This window comes from Sciurus vulgaris (assembly GCF_902686455.1).
Source record: "Sciurus vulgaris genome assembly, chromosome: 15".
In the NCBI taxonomy this organism is placed as follows: Eukaryota; Metazoa; Chordata; class Mammalia; order Rodentia; family Sciuridae; genus Sciurus; species Sciurus vulgaris.
In genome coordinates, this window is record NC_136476.1 from 33,619,789 (window position 1) to 33,635,723 (window position 15,935).

Sequence of the window (15,935 nt, forward strand, 5' to 3'; positions counted from 1 at the left end):
TGTTTAAGAAGTTCTTCTTGACCCTGAAGTAATAATAATATTACATAATTAATATTATAATATTACTCCTAATATTGTAAGTTTTACCTTTCAAATTTAGGACGCTAATCCACTTAGAATTGATATTTTGTTGGTTCACTGTGAAAGACAGGGATCTGAATTTACTTTTACTATATGAATATTCAATTATCCCAGAATAATTTATTGGAAAAGCTGTCTTTTCCTCAGGATTGAGAGATCAAGTATCTAAATATACACATCTGATTTGGCCTATTTTGTTCCCTTGGTTTATTTGTTTATCCCTGTGCCAGTAACAGGTATCTTTGTAATGCATCTTGACACCTTGAAGGCTAAGTGATACCATCTTGTTTTTCTGTAATTGCTTATTCTAGAAAATTTGGATTTCTATAAAAAATTCTATAAAAATCTTAAAGTTGGATTTTCAAGTTATAACACACACTCAAACATACATTCACAAATAACGTTTTCTTTTCACTATGTTTCCTAAGTTTCCCTCTGGATATTTTGTACATTTTTTTTTTTTTTTTGTCAGATTTAATTCAAGAACTTTGCTTTTTTAAATTCTATTTTTAATAGAATTTGCTATTAATTTTATTAACCAAAGGTTTGCTGACATAAAAATTTTTATCTGAATAAAAAACAGAATTAGTTTTTTAAAATACTATTTTAAAGTCATTAGATAAATTTTCTTTAAAACCCAAATTGTACTGGTATTCAAATGCAAAAAACACCTTTCATTCCTAGGATAAACTCAACTTGGGTAGGCTGCTTATTGTATAACCTTATTCAGTCTACTAATATTTTGTTAGGGAGTTATTCATCTATGTTCACAGAGTAGTCTATAATTTTGTTTCTTACATTTTCCTTGATTGGTTATATATCCATGATAAGCTGTACACATAAAATGAGCTGGGGAGGATTCACTCTTTTGTTATTCTTTGAAAGAGTTTGCATGACTGAAATAATTGTTTCCTTTCATATTTGACAGAGCTAGAACTTACTGGTCAACCTATGAGCATTCACTGCAGAAAAAAATTTAGCTACTCCTTATGACTACAGGACTACATGTTTCCAATTTCTTCTTGAAGCTATATTATGTTTGTAGATTAGGAAATTCAATCACATAAAAAATGTCAACTATCTAAACTGATCAACAGAATTAATATAATCCTAAGAAAAGATCCCCACAACAGTAGAGAACATACTCTACTGGGTAGGAGTTTTCTGTTTTGGTTTGTAGAAACTGATATGCTGTTTCTAAATTTTATTTGGTAGGGGTGGGGGCACAAAGAAGAACAAGGTAGGAGGGTCTGCTCCACTAAGTGCATTTTCAACAGGACCAGTATCACCTCCAGGAGGAAGTAAAACATCTTAGCTATTTCAGCAGTGTGGGGCCCTACCAAAGCAATCCTACTGACAAGATCTTATTCATTAGTATTTACTTTTATTGGAGGGGTAGAGAAAAAAAGTCCATAAAGCCTCAAAGACTGAAAAATATTGCTTTACTGTCTAATAAGATTTATTATAAAACTATAACAAAGTTATAGTTATGACAGTGTGGTATAATCACAAGGAGAAACAAATAGACAAACTAGAGAAGAGAGAAACATGCACACACATATGGATCTCAATTCATGACAAAGTAGACACTGCACACAGAGGAGAAAGAATTATCACTTCAATAAATGATGAACATATCAATTGGCTATTCACCTGTGAGACAATGAAATCCTGACTCCTATCTTACAAGAATTATAAAAATCAATTCTAACTTGCAATAGGAAAGACAGAAAAATATAGTACCTAGATGATACTATGGGAGAATTGTATCAGTGATTTTAGGATAGAAAAAGACTTCTTAAATTGAACTCAAGAAAGTGCTACCCAAAGAAGAAAAGACTGGTAATTTAGAATACACTAAAATTAAAAACTTCTATCAAAAACTACCCCTAACAGATTGAAAAGGTAAACCACAGAGTGGAAGAAAATTTTTATAATATATATAATAAAAAAGCACTAATCTAAAACTTCCTATAATCACCAGAAAAAAAGTTAAATGGACAAAATACTTAAACAGGTACACCTCACCAAACAGGTGACTCAATGCTCAATAAATACAGGAAAAGGGGCTCAAGTCCGTGAGTCATCAGAAAAATGCAAATTAAAACACAATGAAGGGGCAGGGGCTGTGGCTCAATGGTAGAGTGCTTGCCTAGCACACATCAGGCATTGGGTTCATCCTAAACACCATATAAAAATAAATAAAATAAAAGTACTGTGTTCATCTACAACTACAAAATTTTTATAAAAAACAAACAAACATAAATCACAATGAAGTACGGCTCACATGCACACAACCGCCAATGTCAGGAAGATTTAAACAAGTATTAGTGAGGTTGTTAGCAACTTCAACTTACACAGTCTACTGGTCGAAATTAAAGTGGTACAACTACTTTGGAAAACTGTTTAATGATATCTAAGGGGCACGCACATAACTTCTGACCACTAGCACTTTTAGCTATACATCCAAGTGAAACGTGCACACAGAGAGCAAGAGATATGAACGAGGTTGCTTAATGGTGGTATTATATGTAATAGCCCCAAACTGGAAACAATGTAAATGCCCATCAATAGAATGAATAAATTATTTTATTTTACATGAAATACTATGAGTGTTTATAGAAATATTTATAGTAATGAATATAAACTATACTTAGCTCAACAAGAGTCTTAAAAATGTTGTCCAAAGAAGCACTGGAATAATCTACTGATCTATGTATTTTAATTTTTTTTGTACTCTTCCTCAGGTATATTTTATTTTTGTACCGGGGATTGAACCCAGAAACACTTAACCACTGATCCACATTCCCAGCCCTTTTTTATATTTTATTTAATAGAAACAGGGTCTCACTGAATTACTTAGGGCCTTGCTAAGTTGCTGAGGCTGGCTTTGAACCCGTGATCCTCCTGTCTCAGCCTCCAGAGCCACTGGGTTTATAGGTATGTACCACTGAACCCAGCTAGTATATTGTATTTTATAATATAAAGGGTTCAAAAATGAAATTATAGTAAAAAAGAAAGTTATAATAGTGAAATAAAGAATATAAAATATTTTATTGATTTTAAACAGAATTCTTTTAAAATATATATAATAAAATATAAAATGATATTTAGTCACATATGACTTGTGAAAAGAAAGAGAAATATACCACATAAGATACAGAAAGGATATAGAGACAAAGGAAAAAGAGAAGAGTCACATGGACTCTGACCTCATCTGCCACTATCTTGGCTCATTCTGATCCATTCTCACTGACCTTGCTTTCTCAAAAACATCTAGCCAATTCTCATATTAGGGCCATTGTGTTTGTTCTTCCCAGAAAACTCTCCAGATACCCACATACTTATCCCCTCATTTTCTTCATGTCTTTGCTTAAATCACCTTAGAGAATGTTTCTTTGACCAAAGTACAGATTATCCCAACATTCCCCCCATCTCCATGCCCCTTTTTGCTTTTTACATAGGATTGTATCTGATACAAGATTATTTCTTTGTTATCTGTCTCTCGTAGCACTAAATATATATCTTGAAGATGGGGATTTGGGCCTGTCTGGGTCGGTGATGAGTCACTGGACCCTAGAATAGGCTCTAGTTCACAGAAGGTACTTAATATATTGAACAAATAAATGAAAATGAAGAATAACACTGGACAAATAAAGCAGGTCTCCTCCCCCTGAGAAGACAGAGGATTACTGACAAGACCATTCCACATGTGTAGTAGCACAGATTAACACAGAAAAAGTAACCATAGGCAATATATACACAGACATACATGTCCTTGCACACAAACCAGCAGAGGAGAGGGGCAGTTCCATGAAATAATATCCCTATCTTGTTATCTGGTAATCTTTTGAAATGATATCTAAAATTCCAAAGATAGTATAAAACTAGACAGTACTAAGGGCATAACTACTTGATGAAAGTGAAATGAAAATAAACCAGAGTTAGATTTGGCTACTTAGGATCTAGCAAATAATTCTTCAAATACCTGCAAATTCCTTGAACTCATTTCTTCTTATTATCTTGTCTTGAATACTAGTTTTAATCCATTCTGACTATATCCTATTATTCCCAATAACTCTTTCCATAACATAACTGCAGTTTCAAGTATACCACTCTATGAATACCTCCTCCTATCTTTCAAATTAATTCCCTGTAGGCATTAGTGCTAACAAATTCTCAACCTCAATAGGACCTCCAATTTGTGGACCCAACCATCATTTCATTGTCTACCGTAGGCTTCCCCCAGAACACTCACTCACCTCCTACTTGTTCTCATTCCATGGACCACTGTTACAATTTCTCATTCAATATGCAATCAATGTTCTTGCCCCTCTCTTGTCATTCTCCTCCTGCTTCACTGGCTGCTCCTTACCTTTCTTTTTCCTCCTCACCTTTCTAATTCAAAATTTGGGAGTGCAGAGGGCTTGACCTCCAGATCTCTATTCTTCTCTATTTATACCTACTTTCAAAGATATCTCTAATAAAGTACATGGCTTTAATTTTCATCTTTAAGCTGAAAGCTACTAACTCAGACAACTTGGGTGAAATTCAGATTCCATCTCTAACAGCCTAGTATCCCTTCTTGGATGTCAAATAGGTACTCAAAGCAGACAAGCATAAAACCAAAATCTAACTTTTCATTACAACTTACTCTTCCTTCAGACTTCCTCCTCATCTTAGTATATGGTATCTGCATACTTCCAGTTAACTAAGCCCTAAAGCCTTGAAATCATCTGCAATTTTTCACCTTTTATCTCATACCCCACAACCAAATTATCACCAAACCCTGTTAGCTCTTCAAATTCTTAACGGGTCACTTCTTAACACTTTTACCCCCACTGTAATCATCTCATCCTCTGACTATATTTTAATAGCCTAATAAGTAGTCTTCCTGCTGTCATTCTGTTCCCTCAGTTTATTCTTCTTAATAGTCGGAATTTTCTTTCTATTATAAATGAGATTGTGTAAATCTATACAAAGCCTTCAATAGCTCCCAAATCACAACCATAAACATCTTAACAAAACATGGGTATACTTGCAATCATAACCCTGGTGCACTCAATCCAATGCCTATTACTCTTTTCCTAACTCAATCTGCTTAAGACATACTTATCTCCTGCCTTGATCCTTGAAAAACTCAGGCATGCTCTACTTCTGGGTCTTGTCACTGGTTCTGCCCTCTGCCTGAAATGTTCTTGTTCCTGATAACGGTAACTTGCCTGAGTTCTACATCTCTGCTCAAGAGTCAATAAGAAAGGCCTTCTCTGACTACATCATCAATTACCACTCTCCATCCCTATATCCTGCTTTATTATGCTTCAAAATACTTATTTTGTTTACCATGCTTTTACTTACTGCCTGTTTCCTCAAATTAGAACGTAAGCTCCTTAAATGCACAAACTCAGAACAGAGACTAGTGCACATAGTAAGCATGCAAGAAATATTTGTTGAAATGACTGAATGCGTTTCTCAATTTGTTTTACAAATAAAATTTACACATAAAATAATAGTTTTTCATAATGAAGCAATTTTTAATTACAAACTACTGTCTAAGTAATTTTCAGTGTTTTAATGAGACCAACCAGGAAAGTAACAATTTGTGATCTCCCATCTACTGAACGGTTTCTCAACCTCAGCACTACTGACAACTGGGGCTGGATAATTCTGTTGTGAGAAACTTCCCTATGCATTGTAGGAAATTTAATAGCATCCCTGGCTATATCCACTAAATATCAGAAGTCCCCCAACAGTCACATCAAAAATGTATCTTGACATCTCCCAATATCCCCTGGGGAACCAAGTCTCCTATATCCTTACTGAGCACCAGCATTATTACTAGTAAGGGATTTGATTTTTGTTTTGTTGTTTTTCAAGAAGAGAAATAGTTTAGGCATCTGAGATGGCAATTTACAGAGATCTGAATATTTAAAATGACTAATCAATTTCACTTGCTGAGGGTAAGTTAAGGTGGCAATTACACTTACATTAAAATAATTTTAATTTAATCCTAAAATAAAATTCTCTTATACCTTTATGCTTTTCTGCACATTTTGGAATGCATTTAAGTTTAATAATTCCAAAATACAGGTAAAGAAGTTACGGATATATTCTGTACCATCCTCTCCACACACTAGCCCCTCCAGTCCTGAAGTAAAATACACATTTTTCAGTCTTATTACACTCTACAGGAAATTAACATCTAAAGGGGGGAAAATCACTATTTATGGCTCTCTAGTGACTATCACTGAGTGTTCAGAATTAAACATTACATTTTGGTGCAGACATGTATGCAACTATCTTACAGGGCAAATTTTACTGGCACCTCACTGCAAGCAGAAAGTAAATGTCTCTGAAAAATTATTTTGCCTAGCGGTAAAATTTCTAGAAAAGTTAGAGAATTCAATAAGAAAACAGGATAACATATCTTGCTAAATTTACCATTTAATGCAGTGCTACAGTGTTTGGTAAAAGAAGAGTAACAGAAAAAATTGTGCCAGATTTTAACAATTTAACCACTTAATCTCAAAATGATTAAAGAAGTCTTATAGTGAAATAAAAACTGCTAAATCTTCTATGTTAAATGCTATTATATTTGTAATTAATATGCTACATAAACACATTTAATGAGAACATATATTAGTCAAGCTGGTATTGCAGTACAATGTCAAGATTTATTATAAGGTTTCTGAATCCCATCTGTCAGTAAAAGCACAGGGATAGACTGACGAATATAACTGACTACTGTCAGAATAACAGAATAGTCTAAAATAGTGTTAGGTATATAGTTTATAGGCTATATGTGTGTGTGTGTGTGTGTGTGTGTGTGTGTGTAAACACTATATACCTGACATTATTCCTTTCATGTGAAAAACAAAACAAAAACAAAAATGATACCAAGGGATATATCTCTACTAGCATTTCAGGATTCATGAACGAAAAAGCCAAATTATTTTCATACTACCATTAAAAATAATTTTCATCTCATACTGATCTTAATTCCACATTATTCTGTTACTCTTATCAAAAATCCCAAAAGCTAAATATATATTTCAGCAATCTTATCCATTCATTCATGACCATAATAAATAAGTGACCTTGTATGTATTAAGAAAACCAAGATTTTTTAAGTATTTTTACAAATAGCCATAAATAGTATATTACTCAGGATGCTTTAAGATTATATAAAAAGATTAAAATAAATCATGAAGAGATTTACCAATATTAAAAGCTACCTGCAACCAAGTCTTCTGGCTATTTCTAGTCTTTGTTAGCCAAAGCCTAGGCGAATAATTCTGTGGCACAGTTCTGACATCAAATCCCTAGCAACGCTATTAGACATCAGCCAATTGGAATAATAATAACATATCTTCCTAGTAGAAGAGTTGGCTGGGCTACTAAACATTATTTATTTTCCTTTTCTGAATTTTGGCAGCAGGTCCTTTATTGAAATTCTCCTCTCTTCCCCTCTGTCACCCAATACTCTCATAGCCTTAAATGCAGTTAGTATGTTAGTTTTTGCCCTTTACATAAAAATACAAAACAATCAATTAGAAATCATCTGAATCTATTTCATCAAAAAATCATTATAAAAATACAACCTTAGAACTAAAGTGGTATGCCACAAATGACTACCTTGACACTAAAGACCACAAATGTACCCCACTTATGTACAACAAATCAAAATGTAGTCTGTAAAAAATTAAAAAATAATAATTAAATTTAAAAGTTTGTTTCCTCATATAAGGAAATAATAATCATTGTCTACAATATCTGATTGCCAGCAGATTTAAGTATTTTTAAAATATGTTTTAACCTACTAGAATGCCTTTAAGAAGACATATATGAACATCTGTATACAAGACAAAATACTATAACAGGGCAGCCTCCATAAAAAAAGAAACATCAGGTTGGGCACAGTGGCATATGCCCATAATCCCAGCACTTTGGGAGGCTGAGGCAAGAGGATTTCAGGTTTGAGGCCAGCCTTGAACCCTGGGCACCTTAGAGAAACCCTGTCTCAAAATAAAAAATAAAAAGGATTGGGGATGTAGCTGAGTGGTTAAGCCTCCCAGGTTCCATCCCAAGGACAGATGAATGGATGGATGGATGGAAGGAAGGAAGGAAGGAAGGAAGGAAGGAAGGAAGGAAGGAAGGAAGGAAGGAATGAAGAAAGAAAGGAAGGAAGGAAGGAAGGAAGGGCCTTTCAGACGGTACAACGAACATTCTTTGAAGAGCAGATATGGTGATGCTTTAGTATTTAGCAATCTGGTTTCTTTTTAATGAAAAGCTATGCTGTAATAATACTGCTTTAAAATTTTCTTCAGGCAAAAACATAAAACGCATTTGCAAGCTTGGTGCTATACCAAAGCATAACTTAGGGACAGACAAAAATCAGCCCAAATTATACCTCTGTCAAATGGTTATTCTATGACTGGACAAATTATTGAATCTCACTGAAGCTCAGTCACTTTACCTGTAAAATGGAAACCATACTGTTTATCCTCTCAGTAATACTTCAAAAAAGTGGATGTTTTCCAATAACCCAAGTAATATACTAATCTAGAATAACAATAAAAAGTAAAAATAATAAGTGACTAATAAAATATTCCAAAGGACAAGATATAATAAATTTAAGACAGTATACTCTTTAAAAAGAGTGATACCATCCTTCATATTTAATTAAAAAGCTGTAATGTTCTTGTATTGGCTTTGCTAAACCAATATAATAATTATGATGATGAAAAGTTCATTTTCTTCAATATCCATCCATTTTACCAATTAAAATGCCAAATCATTCCCCCAATGCATAGGTTTTTAAATCCTTACAATAATTTTCAATTTTCCCAATAACTAAAGTAATACATTACTTTCAAGAGGATTTTTAGGTAAATCCAACATTATACTGTCATGATAAATGTAAATGAAGGTCAAATGAGGTTAATGTCCAACATGTGAAAATTTTTCCAAGACTTTTCAAAGTTTATAAGCTTTACTGATTTTTTTGCTTCTACCAAAAATATTTAATTTATCCCTACATATTTAGAAAAAAGAAGTATTAAAGTTCCTGCAATTTTTCTAAATATCCATTTATTTTTGCTTCTTAACACTCATTGTGAACCTTGGAATTTTTAAATTACTTTTTCAAAGATAGTATATACTAATTCTTTTTAGGTGTGCAGACTTTCCTTAGCTTAGAATGTAAGTCAATATTTATACAGCTTAAAAAAATAAACCCCAAATTTAGGCACTGAATCATGATTAACTACAAAATCCTTACCTACTATACTCCTTACTCCTTTCCCTCAACAAAGAACATATTGATGAATTTTCTCAAAATTTCACGAAGTAAAAACAGGTAAATCTTTGAACATCCCTGACAGATGGATATTCTAAAAGCAAAGAGATTAAGAAGAAAAATAAAGGACTGGGGAAGTAGCTCAGTGGTAGAGTACTTGCCTAACATGTACAAGGCCCTGACAAGGCCCTGGGTTTAATCCCAGCATCATGATGGGGTGGTGGATCTAAAAAGGATTAAATTAATATTTTTAAAAAAATATAGCTAGATAGATAGATAGATGGCAATTGTAAAAAAAAAATTACAGTAATCCAGCTAAAAAGGGCTTTCCTGAAAACAGAAAGTGAGAAAGGAGAAATGGAGAATCAGATTTCCAAACTGTACATTTCCCAGAATTTGAGAAAAGTCTGCTTTTTTCCAACTCTTTTTCCCATGAGCATAACTATAATGCACCAGATTTTTCTGAGTACAGGTTCAGTTCCATTAAAACAGTCAAAAGGGAACTTGTGTGTTTTTTTCCCTTTTAATGACATTTTCTACCTTAAACAAATAAACAAATATGTAAGAGTGGTTAACATTTCATTTTCCAACCCAGAAGACAAGTGCTCAGCTTTGTCATTTAAAGATGGGCTAGAAAAGATACTATGCTGCCATCTATCTACCTGAAAGGGTATACAGAAAATGCAGACAAGGCCATTCACTTCAGTCTGGCTAACTATAACAGAATATAGGGTCAAAGTCCATGGCATACTCCAACTGCATCATTATTTCCCAAGAAAGATGCAGAGTAATCATTAGTACCATTTCCAAAGATACTTGGGAACTTTGGGTGATATCGACTCCATTCCAAAAAACAGAAACAAGGAAAATGAATTAAAGAAGTTTCTGACACCATCTGGCCAACTTTATACACATAATCAAGAGCTGCATATTCTTTTTTGTCTGTTTTAGGGAAAAACAAAGGAAAACAAGACACTAAAAAATGACAGTATTGAATTATTTGAAGAATATTCCATGGCAAAACATTTTTTTAAATGTCAATAGTAATAATGGTGACTTTTGTAATGAAATAGTAATTTTCCTACCTTTGCTTAAAAAAGAAAACCACAATGTCATCTTCAAAAGAACTGCTATAGAAAGAACTGCTATAGAGAGAACAATGTTCCATTATTCGGCCTTAGAAATATTCACTATACAGTTGGTATTTTAGAATACATTTTACCCTAAAACTGACTATTCCAACTGATGTCTCAAGGCTTTCCTCATCTTTTCATTTGTTTACTCTCTACATCACTTATAAATTCATTAAGTTCAATTCCCTACAGCATAACAGTTCTCAAAGCTTAGGGCCACAGAAATTTTGCCCCATACATCTCCACAGTATATCATGTACACTGATTATAACATGAGCTCTGCTTCCTGGAGCTTTGGATTAGGCAGCATGATTAGAATCACCAGAGGAGAAATTTTTAAGCAAAGTCCTATTGCCATTAATGCCTATTAGGGAACTGTTTGCATGAGATCAATGCTCCCACCCAGAATCCTATAAAAACCCAGAGAAAACCCAACTAATTAATAAATAGCTATTAGAAGACACTGGAAAGTAGTCAAACTAGCCAGAATTTAAGAGAGAGAGTAGAAATTCATTAAGATTAGCCCTAAATTCTGTACTGCTTTTACCTGGACAAGACAAACAAATGGAAGGCACAATTCATAATAAACACCTCAAATTTTCAACTGAGACACCAAAAGGATACACCATAGGAGTATAGGCAAACTGGTAGCACTTATCAATCTTTACAAAATACCAATAAATATAATACATCTTGTCTTCCAAAGAACTCATGTATTTAGACCAATGTTCTGCTATTCAGCATTAGAAAAAAGGTAATAAAACTCCTGAATGAATTAAGATAAACTTTCTCATATGTTCTGTATTTAAAAAACAAATAGAGAGTAAATCATTATCTGGAGTTAGAACACATCAACCAGCTCTTCTTTTAAGTTATCGAACAAAATGCCCAGTATCCAATAAAAATTTATGAGGCATGTCAGAATATTGCACCAAATATCTGGAAAGGAAGAGGGAAAAAGTCAACAAAAACAGACACGTAAATCTCAAAACTGAAGTTATGAGACACAGATATTAAAATAACTTTGTTTAAAACATTTAAAAAATACATGACAAAATGGAAAATTTTACCAGAGAAGTAACCTATGAAAAAAGGATCAAATGGAAATTATAAAACTGAAAGATAAAATAACTGAATTAAGAATTCAATAGATGAGAGCAGAAAAGCTGATTAGTAAATCAGAAGACAAATTAGTAGAAAATATCTAGATTAAACTACAGGGAGAAAAAGGAAAATGCAAAAGAACAGAAAGATAGGCAGGACAGTGAGACCTCATATATATTTAATTAGAACCCCAAAACTGCAAGAGAAAAAGTAGGGCAGAAGTAATATTTAAAATGATACCGGCCAAGAAACTTCTAAAACTTAAAAATTTCTTTCAGTCCACAGACTCAAGAAGTTACATAAAAGTATCCATCAAGAAAAATGCATCAAAAATAACACTGAAGCACATCACAAAATTACAGAAAACTGCTAAAATATAAAGATTTAAAAGAATCATATAAGTAGCTTGAGAAAAGACAAACATCATTTCTATGGAGTAAAAATAAGACCAACAAATGGCTTTACAACACAAATTATAAGAAACCACAAGGCAAAAGAATAACTTTAAAAAGTAATTTTCAATTTATAATATATATTGCGAACCAATAAATGCTTCAAAAATGAAGGAGAAATAGACATTTTCAGGTGTATGAAAATTGGGAGAATTTGTTTCAGCAGACTTGAAGTAAAAAACAGGGAAAAAAATCCCTGAAGTGGCTTAGAAATTTATGAAGACACAAAGGACTAAGAAAAGCACCAATATGTGGATAATTCAAAATAAATATTCACAATACATAATATATGCATCATAACATAATGCATAAGTAGCAGCAACAATGTTTCCTTAGCATGTGATTTAGTTCCACTTCTACTGCATACCGCACCATACCCAAAAATGATAATGGTGGGGCATGTTCTAAGGGTACCATATTCATTATGTGGGCAATGTTGATAGTCTAACTTATATTAGACCTCTTCAAAAATATCAAAAAACTATTTTTTAAAGGAGTAAAAGAATAAAACTATCAGAAAAAGAAATGGAATTCAAATGGAAAATTCCAAAATAGGCAAGGAGAAAAATGGAAACAACAGATGGGTCAAATAGAAAATAAATAAGAATAAACTAAGAATAAACTAAATAAAAACGAACCAAGTATTTCAATTAAAAGACAATGACTACTGGGTGTGGTGGCACACACCTATGATTCCTGTGACTCCAGAAAGTAAGGCAGGAGGATCACAAGTTCAAAAACAGCCTTAGCAACTTAGTGAGGTGTCAAAATAAAAAAGTAAAATAAGGGTTGGGGATGTGCTCAGTGGTTATGTGCCCCTGAGTTCAATCCCTGGTATCAAAAAAAAAAAAAAAGACAATGACCAATAGGTTAGTTTTTTTTTTTTTTTTTTTAGTTGAAATATCTGCCATCTACAAGAAGCATACAAGACATAAGAAACAATAAAATTTCACAGTAAAAAGGAGAAAAGACATACCATGAAAACACTCACCAAAAGAAAACTAATACAATGAAACAAATAATGGGCAAGAATCACTATACAAATAGGAGGTATATTTTATAATGAAACGAGTCAATTCACCAAGAATATATAACAATTCTAAATTTGTATATGCCTAGTTATATAGTTTTAACTTTTCAATATCTAAATCAATGAAATGATTAGAATTCATTTCAATGTATACTGAGTGACTACTGAACATCATCAATTTTGCTTTAGATCCTGGGAATATTTTGGGATGTATAAATTATAAAATACTTTCTATAATTTTGGTCATAATTTTGGTCTTAGAATTTAGCTTTACTCTAGTAAATTTAATTAGAAACACTGATAACAAACATTGCATTGTACGTATTTAAATTTGTCTAATAAAATTGTCTTTCCTTATATTGGATAACATTGTGTTAAAGCTTCTCTCTCCATAAGCCTCTTCACGAGAGAATATATCATGTACAAGATTTTTAAATACTGATTTTTCAATAGGATGCAAAATGATCTTAGAAACGTAGTATAAACTCTTCAAGTTTCCATTTTATTACCTCTAACATGATGGTAAATTATAAAAGCATCCCACTTAATGCAATAAGAATGGTGTAAGTCAGCTTAAGAGAACACTGTCTATTCAGCACTACTAGACATAAATAACATAAATTATAAGTAATTCTGGGGATCTAGATTATAATTCACTGCTTATTATGAAAGTAACTTGTTATAAGTAATAATTTTTAAATTTTATTTAGTAATATTATTAATTAACATGACTGTTTAAAACAAAAAACTACATTACTTCAACAATTAATTGTTCTAAGGAAAAATCTGGTTCAAGTTTCTAAAATCCAGCTTGTACTAACTTTTTGTATATTTTTTCCTTAATATTTTTAATCTTTCAATAAACTTTTACTGTATTGCTTTTTTTAACATTCAAAATGCATATTAAAGGTATATATGTGTACATATAAAGGTAGGTAGATATATCGCCTACAGTCAGTTTTTCCCTTTAAAAGAAACAAATTCTTCCTCTAATAGGCATAATACATCCAGAGTCTCTATCATACATTTAAAGAAATAAATCAGTGAGCAACTTCAAATGTTTTAATCCTTCAGTTAGGTATCACCATGACATTCTTATTTGATCACCATGACATTCTTATTTGATTACTAGAATTTCTTAGTACATCATGAATCTCCCAGTAACACTGTTAAATGTTCTATAATATATTCATTAAAATTAAGAGACCAAAGAAAAACTGCTCTCTCTTTCTGAGGGCTTTTCATTAAAATGAAATATAACGTAAATTGAATATCAGTATATACCAGGTATTTTTACATAATTACCTTAATCTATTATTCACATTTTTTAGAAGAAGCAATATAAATCCAAGAGGAAGAAGAACCTATCAAAGGTTATACATGTTATAAGAAAAGCCAGGCTTTGAACCAGTATCTTTCCACTATCAGGGGCTGGAAAATTTAATGTAAAGAGTCTGGTAGTTAATATAGTAGGTTTCTGGTCAGATTAGTTCTACTGGCCATAGTCTGTCAATACTACTCAAATCTGCAGTAGCCACAAATGCAGCCATAGACAATATGTAAGCAAATGAGAGCAGCTGTTTTTCAGTAAAACTTTAATAAAACACTTAAAACTGTCAAATATACATAAGCAGAGAGCCAAATTTAACCCAATGCCCCATAGTTTGCCAATCCATTACACTACAATGCATTCCCTTTTAGAGAGCTTTAGTTTATCACTAACAGCACTAAATTTTCTCACTTTAAAAAAAATAATAACCTTAATAATCTTACTGAGTGATTTTATTTTAATGCTTTTCTTATTAGGTTCAATTATATAAAAAGTTTACTCGGAGAATTCTGACAAATTCTAACCATATACCCATTATGCCAGAAATTAATTATAAATAGGATGACACATTTCTAAAACCAGAATGAGAATGTACTATCTTCTCAGTGTGGAAATGTCAAACACCCATTTAAAATTTAAAATTTAAAACACCAACTTTAAAATTTTCTTTTGAACTTTTTTCAGATTAGTACCTAATTTTAATTGCTCAAGGTATATCTAAATAAAAATAATCACAAGGCCTCACTAATAGTGAAACTGCAAATATTCAGAAAATATTAATCCTTTAAAATGATCATGTATACTAACACAATCCAAGCACACAGAATTTAAGATTTTCTTCTCAAAATTTCCCAAATTCAACTATATGCATCACCACAGAATCTTTTTTCATAAAAAAAGTTTAAACAGTATAAATTGATATAAAAAGAAAAATCCCTTCTTCATCAGAGGTTTTATTCTTTCTTCCCTCCATCCCTACCTTGCATCCTCACCTGTAAGCCTGCTCATTCTTTTATCTGTCTCTCAGTCTCCCTCCTCTCTCTCTCTCTCTCTCTCTCACTCACACACACAATTTTTAAAAATGTAATCCAAGCCCAAATAAAGTGAAAAGCATAATAATCAAAAAATACAGAAGATCAGGTTCAAACCTCAGCCCTATAACTAAAACCAGGTGAATAGTCACTTCTTAGCTTTGTGCCTTTTGCCTAAACTTCTATTAGTCTCTGTGTCTTTGTGCAGTGTTGGAACATAAAGGAAGAATAAAAATGGGATGTACACAGCCCAGTGTGGACACAGGGAATCAAAGTTTCTTGTCACTGTCATCACCACCACCTCCACCACTGCCACTGTGGGAAGTTAATGTCTATTTCACTACTCTACACAGAAGGGAAAGCACTGCCTCAAATGGTATAAACATAAGGATAATTCTAAAACATCCTGCAAATGCACCTTATTATTATTGTTAAAAGTCAGGGGCAGAAGGAGTTCTTTTTCTCAAGAACTAAAC

The 15,935-nt window shown here is 32.4% G+C and overlaps 1 protein-coding gene across 3 annotated transcripts in view; it reads right to left on the minus strand.

The window, feature by feature from the left end:
- Nucleotides 1–15,935, minus strand: part of ZDHHC21 (zDHHC palmitoyltransferase 21) — a 61,229-nt gene that overhangs the window by 17,855 nt on the left and 27,439 nt on the right. The window lies entirely within an intron of this gene.